Raw genomic sequence first — 9,681 nt, forward strand, 5'->3', positions numbered from 1 at the left:
CCTCTGCAAGGGGATCTCCAGTGGCCTACTAATGGGCTTTGGATCTTCACTCCGCACTCCCCCCATCATTCACTATGGTAAGATTTTTTGTTCTGATGATTTTTTTCATACTACCAGCCAAGACAGCAGCCACTGCAAAGTCACTCCAAGCCCAGCTGATGCCGTGAAAAGTGAGGAGGCTGTTTGCTTTCCATGGAATTTTAAAGCCTTGCAAAACCCAAAGGGTTGTCCATTCTACCTGTCCGTAGGGTCACTGTGGGTTGCAATAGACTTGATGGAAATGGATTGATATGCCCACCACCATTTTATATTCTTTAAGCCTCATTTCAAATATGACTTTTCAAAAGGATACAATTCTTAATCTTTCTTTTACCCAAACCAAATCACTCTAAAACTTCTAATGCATTTATTTCCTGGACTACTCTTCATGTACTTTTATTCCACCTCCCCCAAAATTGCACTATATACAAATAATCATACTATTTGTTAAGAGCCCTGGTTGCATAATGGTTCAGCTCTTAGGTCAAGAGAAGACAGTTGGACCTACCAAGTGGCTCCGTGGGAGAAAGGCCTGAAGAGCTATGGCTTAGAAGATTACAGCCAAGAAAACATGATGGATTCGTTCTCCTCTGTTAGATAGGTTCTTTTTGTGTCTGAATTTTGTTGTCACCTAACAACAACCTATTAAGTACTGATGTATAAAAACTCACACCAACAGTTATTGAGTACTATAACTGAGCCACGGATTGTAATAAACACATTGTAGATAGTAGCTCACAGAAAATCTCACCACGACTCCAGAAGGTGAGTACTTTTTATGAATATCATTTGCCAAATATGGAAAAACAATCTCAAAGAAGGTTTCATATTCATGCAACCACTAAGTGGCAGAGGCTGAACTCAGACCGTGGCTTGAATTTCATTTAGACAGTTTTTTCACTGTCTTGTGTTACAGCTACTTAGTCTGCACATTCACATAACACATATTGTGTCCCCCACACTCAGTAATGTTTCACAATTTAATTGTGTTGAAAGTCTGGAACAGCACTGAATGTTTAAATGAGATACAAAGAAATATTTTCCCTGTCCTGCCAAACTATTTGTTTCCATTTGAAATTAATTTCAAAGACAATCTCTACAACAAACAAAGGATATGACTTTCCTATATTTTCCCCCTCAGTTTTTACTGAGAATTCAGATGTTCAAGAGAGTTACTCTTGTTTCTCTCGGATGGAAACTTCCAGAGTACCTGACTTAAATCAGTGTAATACTTTTCTTTTACTGCATCAGAAATACAAAATACAGCCATAAAGTCAATTTTGATTCACAAACTTAGTGGCTTAACAATCAGTGCATCTAGTTTATCACTGGTTCTGTAGGTCATAATTCCAGGTTTGTCTTATACCGATTCTTTGGACAAGGTCCCCAAGGCTTCTTAGGCATCGTCCCAGCTGTGCTCATGTCTGCAACTTAGCCTCTTTCAAGCCTACATTTGTGTGTGTGTGTGTGTGTGTGTGTGTGTCAAATCCATCCTCTTGTGGTTGCAAACTTGAGTTCTAAGCTTTCTTTCTGGCTATGAACTAGAGGCCACTCTTAGCTTTGGAGGCTGCTCACTTTTTGTCCCCTCCCCAATCTGCCAGTTTGCTTTGACCAGTTGAAGAGTATCGGCTGCGGCTTCCAATGTCACTGGCGTCAGTGTCATGTGTGTCAGGCCTCTTTTCAAGGGGCTCATCACATCACATCACATCAAGTCATGGTTTCCACATGAGAGAATGGTTAATTGGGGGACATTTTGAATTCTAACACAGAATGTATATGCGACGCACCTTTATGTGTAACCTTGAATGTTTAATTTAAAATTGTTGACCTTTTCCCACAGCCTGGTGAGAGTCACAGACACCATAGGAGACCATACCCATTTGAACCACTGCCTCTTCTACCACCACCGCCGCCGCCTTTGAATTGGGTCCCAGGACGTTTTCCTCCACCACCACCACCACCTCCTCCTCCTCCACCACCCTTTGTTCCAGGGAGAATTCTTCCTCCTCCTCCCCTCCCTTATGTCCCATTTTACCCATATCCACCTGTGCGACCAGGACCTTACCCACCTGCTCCAGTCTACCCCCCAAACTATCCTTACTTCCCTACCCCTGCACCCCAAGTACAACCAACGCCCCCCAAAGCAGCCGCTACCCAAGTAGACACCACTACCACCACAACTGCTGCTTCTACTACGCAAAATCTGAGTTCCAGCACGAAGTCTCAGAGTCTTTTAGACAAAATCAAATCCATTCTCGGATAAGAAAAAAAATATCTTCAACTCTTTCCAGCTTTTGGAAAATAATCTTAGAAAGAATGAAGCAATTTACATAAGCGTTATTCCAACAAAGTGAAAATAAAGTATATCATCTCCATTGTTGTCATGACAGCCAGAGCTTGTTGCTAGTTACATCACTCATGCCAACTAGTGCGACTGGCGGTTGCCTCTCCTGTGAGTCTAACAAGATAATCAAGGGCAGTGATAAGCGGGAGCTTGGAGGGCACCTGAGGGTGATGAAGGCACAAAGTAGTATTCTATTCATTGTGACAGACATCCTCTAGTCAGGCTATTCCCGACCCCCCCCCCCATTTTCCCCCCCTGGAGGACTCCAATGATCCTACAATTACAAAACACAAAATGACATGTTAATCAATATGCACAAAAAGCCAAATTGTTTTAACAATCTCTTCCACACACTATCTGAAAAAACTTGAGTATGGCCTGATCATTATTTAAAAATAACAAAAACTTTCATTTGATTGGTTTAATTCCAGAACAGAAATGACTTTCTAGCATAATTAAATATATAAATCAGATATGAAGTGAAAATCCTGGATCTTGATATGAAAAATCATTTAAAATATCATTTTATTGTGGGCTTGTACAACTCTTATCACTATCCATCCATCCATCTATCCATCCATCCATCCATCCATCCATCCATCCATCCATCCATCCATCCGTTGTGTCAAGCACATTTGTATATTTGTTGCCATCATCATTCTCAAAACATTTTCTTTCTACTTGAGCCCTTGGTATCAGCTCCTCACTTTTTCTCCCTCCCTCCCCCACCCGCTCTCCCTCCCGAACCCTTGAAAATTTATAAATTATTATTATTTTGTCATGTCTTACACTGTCCAACGTCTCCCTTCACCACTTTTCTGTTGTCCATCCCCCAGGGAGGGGATTATGTGTAGATCATTGTGATCCATTCCCCTTTTCTCCCCCACCTTCCCTTCCCCTTCTAGTATTGCTACTCTCATTATTGGTCCTGAAGGATTTACCTGTCCTGGATTCCCTGTGTTTCCAGTTCTAATCTGTACCAGTGTACATCCTCTGGTCTAACTGGATTTGTAAGGTAGAATGGGGATCATGATGGGGCGGGGGACAGCGTTAAAGAACTAGAGGAAAGTTGAATGTTTCACTGGCTATACTGCACCCTGACTGGCTCATCTCCTCCTTGCGACCCTTCTGTAAGGGGATGTACAGTTGTCAGAGATGGGCTTTTGGTCTCCACTCCACACTCCCACCTAGTTCACAATGATATGAGAAAAAATTTTCAAATTAAGGAAGAGGTGATGATTTCAGACATGTATGATAAGAGGTTAATGACTAATATTTTCAAGATTCAATGGCTCCTAAGTATTAGTTGAGGATTTTACCAAAAGTATTATAATGTGAGTATTTAGGAAATGGCTTCATACATATTTGATCATTGAAATACAGCACAGCATTTTTCTTAACATCTCACATCATTAGACAATTAGTTATCAAACCCTCTCAGAAATACCAAAAGAGAGACTGAATTATTTTTACATATATCCAATGTTATTATCTTTTACTCAATATATAATTTTTCTTTAACTCCCACAACAGTGAGGTTCAGAATAGGGTAAAAGCACATTTTCAAAAATTAAGCTCCCTGACTGCTCTATGAATACCATACTGTGGGTGGAACAAGAATGGAGGCGATTTCAAGGGTCTTGGTGAAAGTGGCTGTAGTTTAGATGGGGTGGGATCAGGGGAGATTAAGAGTGGTCAGATATAGGATATATGGTGAACAATATCCAAAGGTATCTGGTAGAGAGCTTGAAGGAAAGGAAACAATCTAGAAATAGCTCTGATGTTACAGACTCTGGGAGTAGTGGGGCCATTTATCAACAGAAGATAGGCCGAGGAAGGAGCAGGGTGGCAGGCTTTGGGATTTCTTATATTCTTTTTCCCAACCAAACTCATCGTCCTCAAGTCAATTCTGACTCATTGCAACCGTACAGGCGGAGTAGAACTGGCCCTGCTTTGTCAAGGCTATGAATCTTTATAGGATCAGAAGGCAATTTGAGATTGTTATTTAATTTCTGAATTATATTTCTATTATGTCATAACACATTACCACAAAAGTAGCTTTGTGTACAATGTAACAGTACAAATGTCACATTTTTTTTCTATTAGGTCCAACTGCGGTAGGTGTCAATAGAGTTGTGTTCCCTCCAGGAGTCTCTTGGAGAGAAGAGGTGACATCGCTCTTACTTATCTCTTCTGTTCAATTTCTCCTTTAGTCTCATCTCTGGCTCCAGTTGGATACCTTTCTCTGATTTTAAAGGCTTGAGTAATTGTATTAGACCAGTAAGATGACTCAGGAAAGTCCCCCTATTTTAAATTCCACTCCCATAAGATGGGTTAACTCAGTGGCTACAATAATGGGCTCAACCATCTAACAATTGTGAGGACAGCACAGAGCATCCATTCTATTGTGCACATGTTTGTGCCAGCTTGACTGCACCCAACAACAGCAATTACCTTATTTGCATTTACAACAGTACCTAGATTAGTGTTTGCACAAATAACCAGAGGATGAAAATCTTTAGATTTCTCCCTACTAGAACTTCCAAGTAGAAATGCGTAGGATAGATGCAAATCCATAGTAAAAGTGAGAATTGGGTTTAACCAGGACCACTGTGCTGCCAAGAAAGAATGACAAAAACATAGGTGAGGAGGATGAGCTTCTTGAGGAGTTGTGGTTGTATATGATACATGGCATACCACAAAGACTGAGTGTGATAGTTATATAATCATTTGTCAATTTGAAAGGATTAAGAATGAAGGGGTGGTGTATAGCCTGTCAATCAGGTCATAGCTAATGAGACCTCTATGTGGGCATGGCCTTCTCTTGAGGATTCTGAGAACTCTGGTATTCCTCCTTGGAGGAGGGAGACACTCTTCCTGCGAGATGTTTTTTATGAGAAGCCACATGAAGCTAACCTGATGCAGCCAGAGTCCTGGAAGCTGGAGGAGCCATGTGGAGAACCTGGCCAGTGCTGAGACGCTTACAATGGCACTGGATCCACAAGACTTCCCACCCTCTGGCCTGTGATCTTCCTGTATTTGACATCATTGTATATGTTGTGTGAGTCTGAAGAGGAATTTGTAGACTTGTATCGGACATATGGGCTAATTTCTGACTTATGAACTTGATCTGGACTGGTCTGGGATGTTTTCTCATTATTCAATTGCTCTTGTTTTTAAAGCTCTTTCCTATACATATATGAGTCTCTCTATGAAGTTGTTTCTCTAGTCTACCTGGACTAACACACTAATAAAGTCTAAAAACAGGAGAGAATGACATTCAGACTTGGATAAGTAGAAATTCACTTTAATTTATTGTCAAAAATGCCAACAAGTAGGACCAATGAGATGCAGAGAAGAAAACGTGGTTAGTTAGTGAATGGCATGACTCTCGTTGCTTCCTGTATTCCACATATTATCAAACCAATCCCACTGCCAATGAGTAGATTCCAAATAATAATGACCCTATAAAAGAGAGGAGAATGGTTTTTTGGGGGTTTCTGGTTCAGAAAAGATGAAGTGCAATCAATCTCATTGTTCTTCCATGGAGCAGCTGGTGAGGTTGAACTGCCTTCCATCTGCTGAGCAGCCCAATGCACCTCCCACAGCTCCTTCTCTGAAATTTGAAATTCTTCATATATGCACACCCAAAATTTGGAGGTCTCAGTAACCCATCTGGATCAAAGAACCCATTACATAACTCACAGACCCTGCAGTAATAAAGGCATTTATACAGGCAATAGTCTCCCTCAGTGGGAAAAGACTAAAAGCATGCCCTTTGAGAATCAGAACCAGGCAACAAGGCCCTTAGTCACCAGTCTTAGTCAACATTGCACTGAAAGACCTAGCTAGAGCAAAAGATAAAGGGGAAACAAAGGGCATCGGTACAGGAGAAGTAAACTCTTCCTTGTCACATATGCTATTAGTTGAAATCAACTCAATGGCAGTGAGTTTGGTGTTCATTTGGTTTGTTCACATATAACCGTATACACAGGGAATCCCAAAGAGTCCACAAGAAAGCTACTGAAATCAATAGAAGAACTCAGCAAATTAGCAGGATCTAAGACTACCATGCTAGGTCACTTAGATTTGTGCTAACAGAAAAGATCATTTCAAAAAGGAAACCAGGAAAGCGATAACTGTTTACAATAGCTCTCAGTAAGATAAAATGCTAGGAATAAACCACTAGACTTAAAGAAAACATGAAAACACTGCTTCAAGGAACAAAAATGGTTGTTTCTGAAAGGTTCTGCCCCTTAGTGAACCTGTCCACCACAGAACAAACCCTTGCACAGTCCTAAATTATCCTCACAGATTGTTCCGAGGCCCGAGCCTATGGTTGAAGCCACTTCATCAGTCCAGGAAAGTCTTCCTCTCTTTCACTGCTCCTTCACTACCAAGCATGATGTCCTTCCCCAGGACGGGTCTGTCCTGACAATATGTGCAAAGTATATAAGGTGAAGTCTTGCCATCCTTGCCTCTAAGGAGCACTCTGGCTATCCTTCTTCCAAGAGAACTCAGCTGGACCTTTTAGTAGTCTGTGGTATTTGCAATATTCTTCTCCAGCACCACAGTTCAAATGCATCCGCTTCTGTGATCTTCCTTACTCAATGTCCAACTTTCCCATGCATAGGAGGCGATGGAAAATACCATGACTTGGGTCAGGTACACCTTAGTCCTCAAAGTCGCATCCTTGCTTAAGAGATCTTGTGCAGCAGATTTACCTAATAAAATGCATCTTTTGGTTTCTCCACGCCCCCCATTTTATTTAAACAATAAAGTTTAACAGTACAGAAAAGTCACATGATCTAGGTGGTTAAATTTCCTAAACCCTGAAACACGAGAAACTCTAAATACATTAAATATTGTTACGCATTCACACTTGCAATACAAATATTTGGGCACAGTTACAGCCCTCACCAAACTAGGTTGGGGACATAAAGTTTAACAGCATCTGAAATGCTGTGAAGGCACAACTTTACAAATAACAATGTAAGCTGACAGAACTTGCCTTAATTAAGGTGGTATGTTCATAAATTCCAACACCTTCACAATTTAATGAATCAAATTTACTATACTTCACTTCTAAGAACCTAGATGCAACATGAAAAAGAAGGCATAGAGTGTAAATTGCAACTTCAGGAAAAGTTCCTGCTTTAAGATAGATGTTGGGCCTCTACTTAAATCTTACCTCAGTGCAAGAATGACTTGTTCAAATAATGTAGCATTGTATGATACTCACCTTCCCGACACGATTGCTGAAGACAAAACTGTTGCATGAACAAATGTGGTGAAGAAAACTGATGGTGCCCAGCTATTAAAATATATTGCATCCGGGGTCTTAAAGGCTTAAAATTAAATAAGCAGTCATCTAGCAGGGAAGTAACAAAGCCCACATGGAAGGAGCAGGCCAGCCTGTCTGATCATGAGGTGTGGACGGGAGTAGGTATCAGAAATTCAAAAACAAGCCATCAGATTGATGTGAAGGAGCATAGACAAAGTGGAGACACAAACCCACCTGTATGATTGTTAGACAGTCCCTCACAGAAGGGTCATATGGAAGGGTTGATATATCCAGAGTTCAGAATAGCACCGATGAAACACACATCTATCCTCTAGTTCTTGAATATTTCCTTCCCTTACTATTATGGTCTTAGTTTCACCTCACTAATCTTGTGAGACCGGTGTATGTTCATTTGTATAATTAAGGTCATTCAATGCATGAAATCCAAGATAGATGAACCCTTCAGAAATAATAATGGGACTAATGACTCCCTGGGGTACAGGAAGGGGGGGGGAATCAATAACAGTGATGACTGTTTAACCCCACTCGAGGGGAATGAATAATGGACTTGTAGGTGAACAGATACATTGGATGGTTTAAGATACAGCAATATATATATGTATATAATAATATAATATAATAATTAATATGATATAACAATATAATAATATAATATAACAATATAATATAATAATAAAGGTTCCTGGGGGAGAGAGTCGGGGAGAGAGGGATAAAGGGGAGCTGATATCAAAGAGTTCAAGAAGAAATCAAATGTTTGAAAATGATGGTAGCAGCAACTGTACAATTATGCTTGATCTAATTAAATTATGGAGATCTGTAAGAGCTTTCAATTTAAAAAATATCTCCAACAGAAAAGTTCCTACTTTATTATTCCAAATAATTTTTCCCATGTAAAATAAATGTCCAATAGTTCCTGGTATGTGAGAAGATAATGCTTGTTAAAGTCACAATTGAGCCTTAACGAATGAAAGCTTGCCTATATAAGCACCACAAGTTGAGAAAGCGTTTACTCTCCAAACCTATTAGACTGGATAAAGTAAGATCAGTAATGGCCGCTTTGCAACATTACAGAAGGTCTCATTCCCATTGGAGGTTGAGGAGGCCCACTTGGTACGGGGCACCATTGGTGGTCCCTGCCCGGATGGAGGCATAGCGCCGGGAAGGTAACCTGGCACGCCTTGATGATGCCCACCAGACTGACCATGAGGAGGCATGGGGTCTCAGTCCTTGTTACGGTGGGATGCCTGGCTATGGTGGCATCAGACCTCCAATTGGTCCAACAGGGGGATTCCAAATGGGAGACTCTCCTGGTTGAGGAAGATCCCGCTGATATTTGGGTATCCATGCCCTTCTCTTTTCCAGGGATATAGCCTCATCTGGGCGGATCAACTTATTGGTTGCTGTCAGGGTAGAAGGCTTACTTGTTATTGAAGCCACTGGTTTAGTTGCAGAACTATTTGTTGTACTTGGGGTTGAAGCTGCAGATTGAGTATCAGCAGGGAATGTAGGCTTTGGGGATTCTGTAGTTGCTGCTGGGGTACCGTTGAAGGGCTTGACATCTGTAGCGACAGGTTCTTGGACAGCGGCCTGAGCCTGCACAGCACCTGGGGAAAAGAGGCTTGGTAACTGGCGGCGGGGGAGGAGAACTGTTGCTGCCGGTGTGGGTGGTCTACGAAAAGCACCTGGTACTGAAACAGCCAGTGCTTGAGTCACTGGAGGACTGGCAGGGCATGGAACAAGTGGGGGCAGGCCTGGTGGTATACCAGGCATCTGAGGAGGTACACCTGGCATTAATGTCAGATTCCGATACTTTGTTCACGCTCCGAAGGAAAATTTTCTGGACATTTCGATTTGAAATCCGACTATGTTGAGTACTGATGTGGTCGAGTATCGGGGTTCTACTGTACCACAAACATCACAATTAATTCAGTCTTTCATATTTCCACTTAGCTATCTTTCTTGATTGGTAGAGAGCTAACGAAAGAGGAATGCC

At 41.3% G+C, this 9,681-nt stretch overlaps 1 pseudogene; it reads right to left on the reverse strand.

Moving 5' to 3' along the window:
* Nucleotides 1-8,730: 8,730 nt before the first annotated feature.
* On the reverse strand, nt 8,731-9,479 carry LOC101642032 (annotated as a pseudogene).
* Between the last annotated feature and the right edge of the window lie 202 nt (nt 9,480-9,681).

Source organism: Echinops telfairi, unplaced genomic scaffold, assembly GCF_000313985.2.
Source record: "Echinops telfairi isolate 266 unplaced genomic scaffold, ASM31398v2 ScPeMD7_7468;HRSCAF=8506_0, whole genome shotgun sequence".
Lineage (NCBI taxonomy): Eukaryota > Metazoa > Chordata > Mammalia > Afrosoricida > Tenrecidae > Echinops > Echinops telfairi.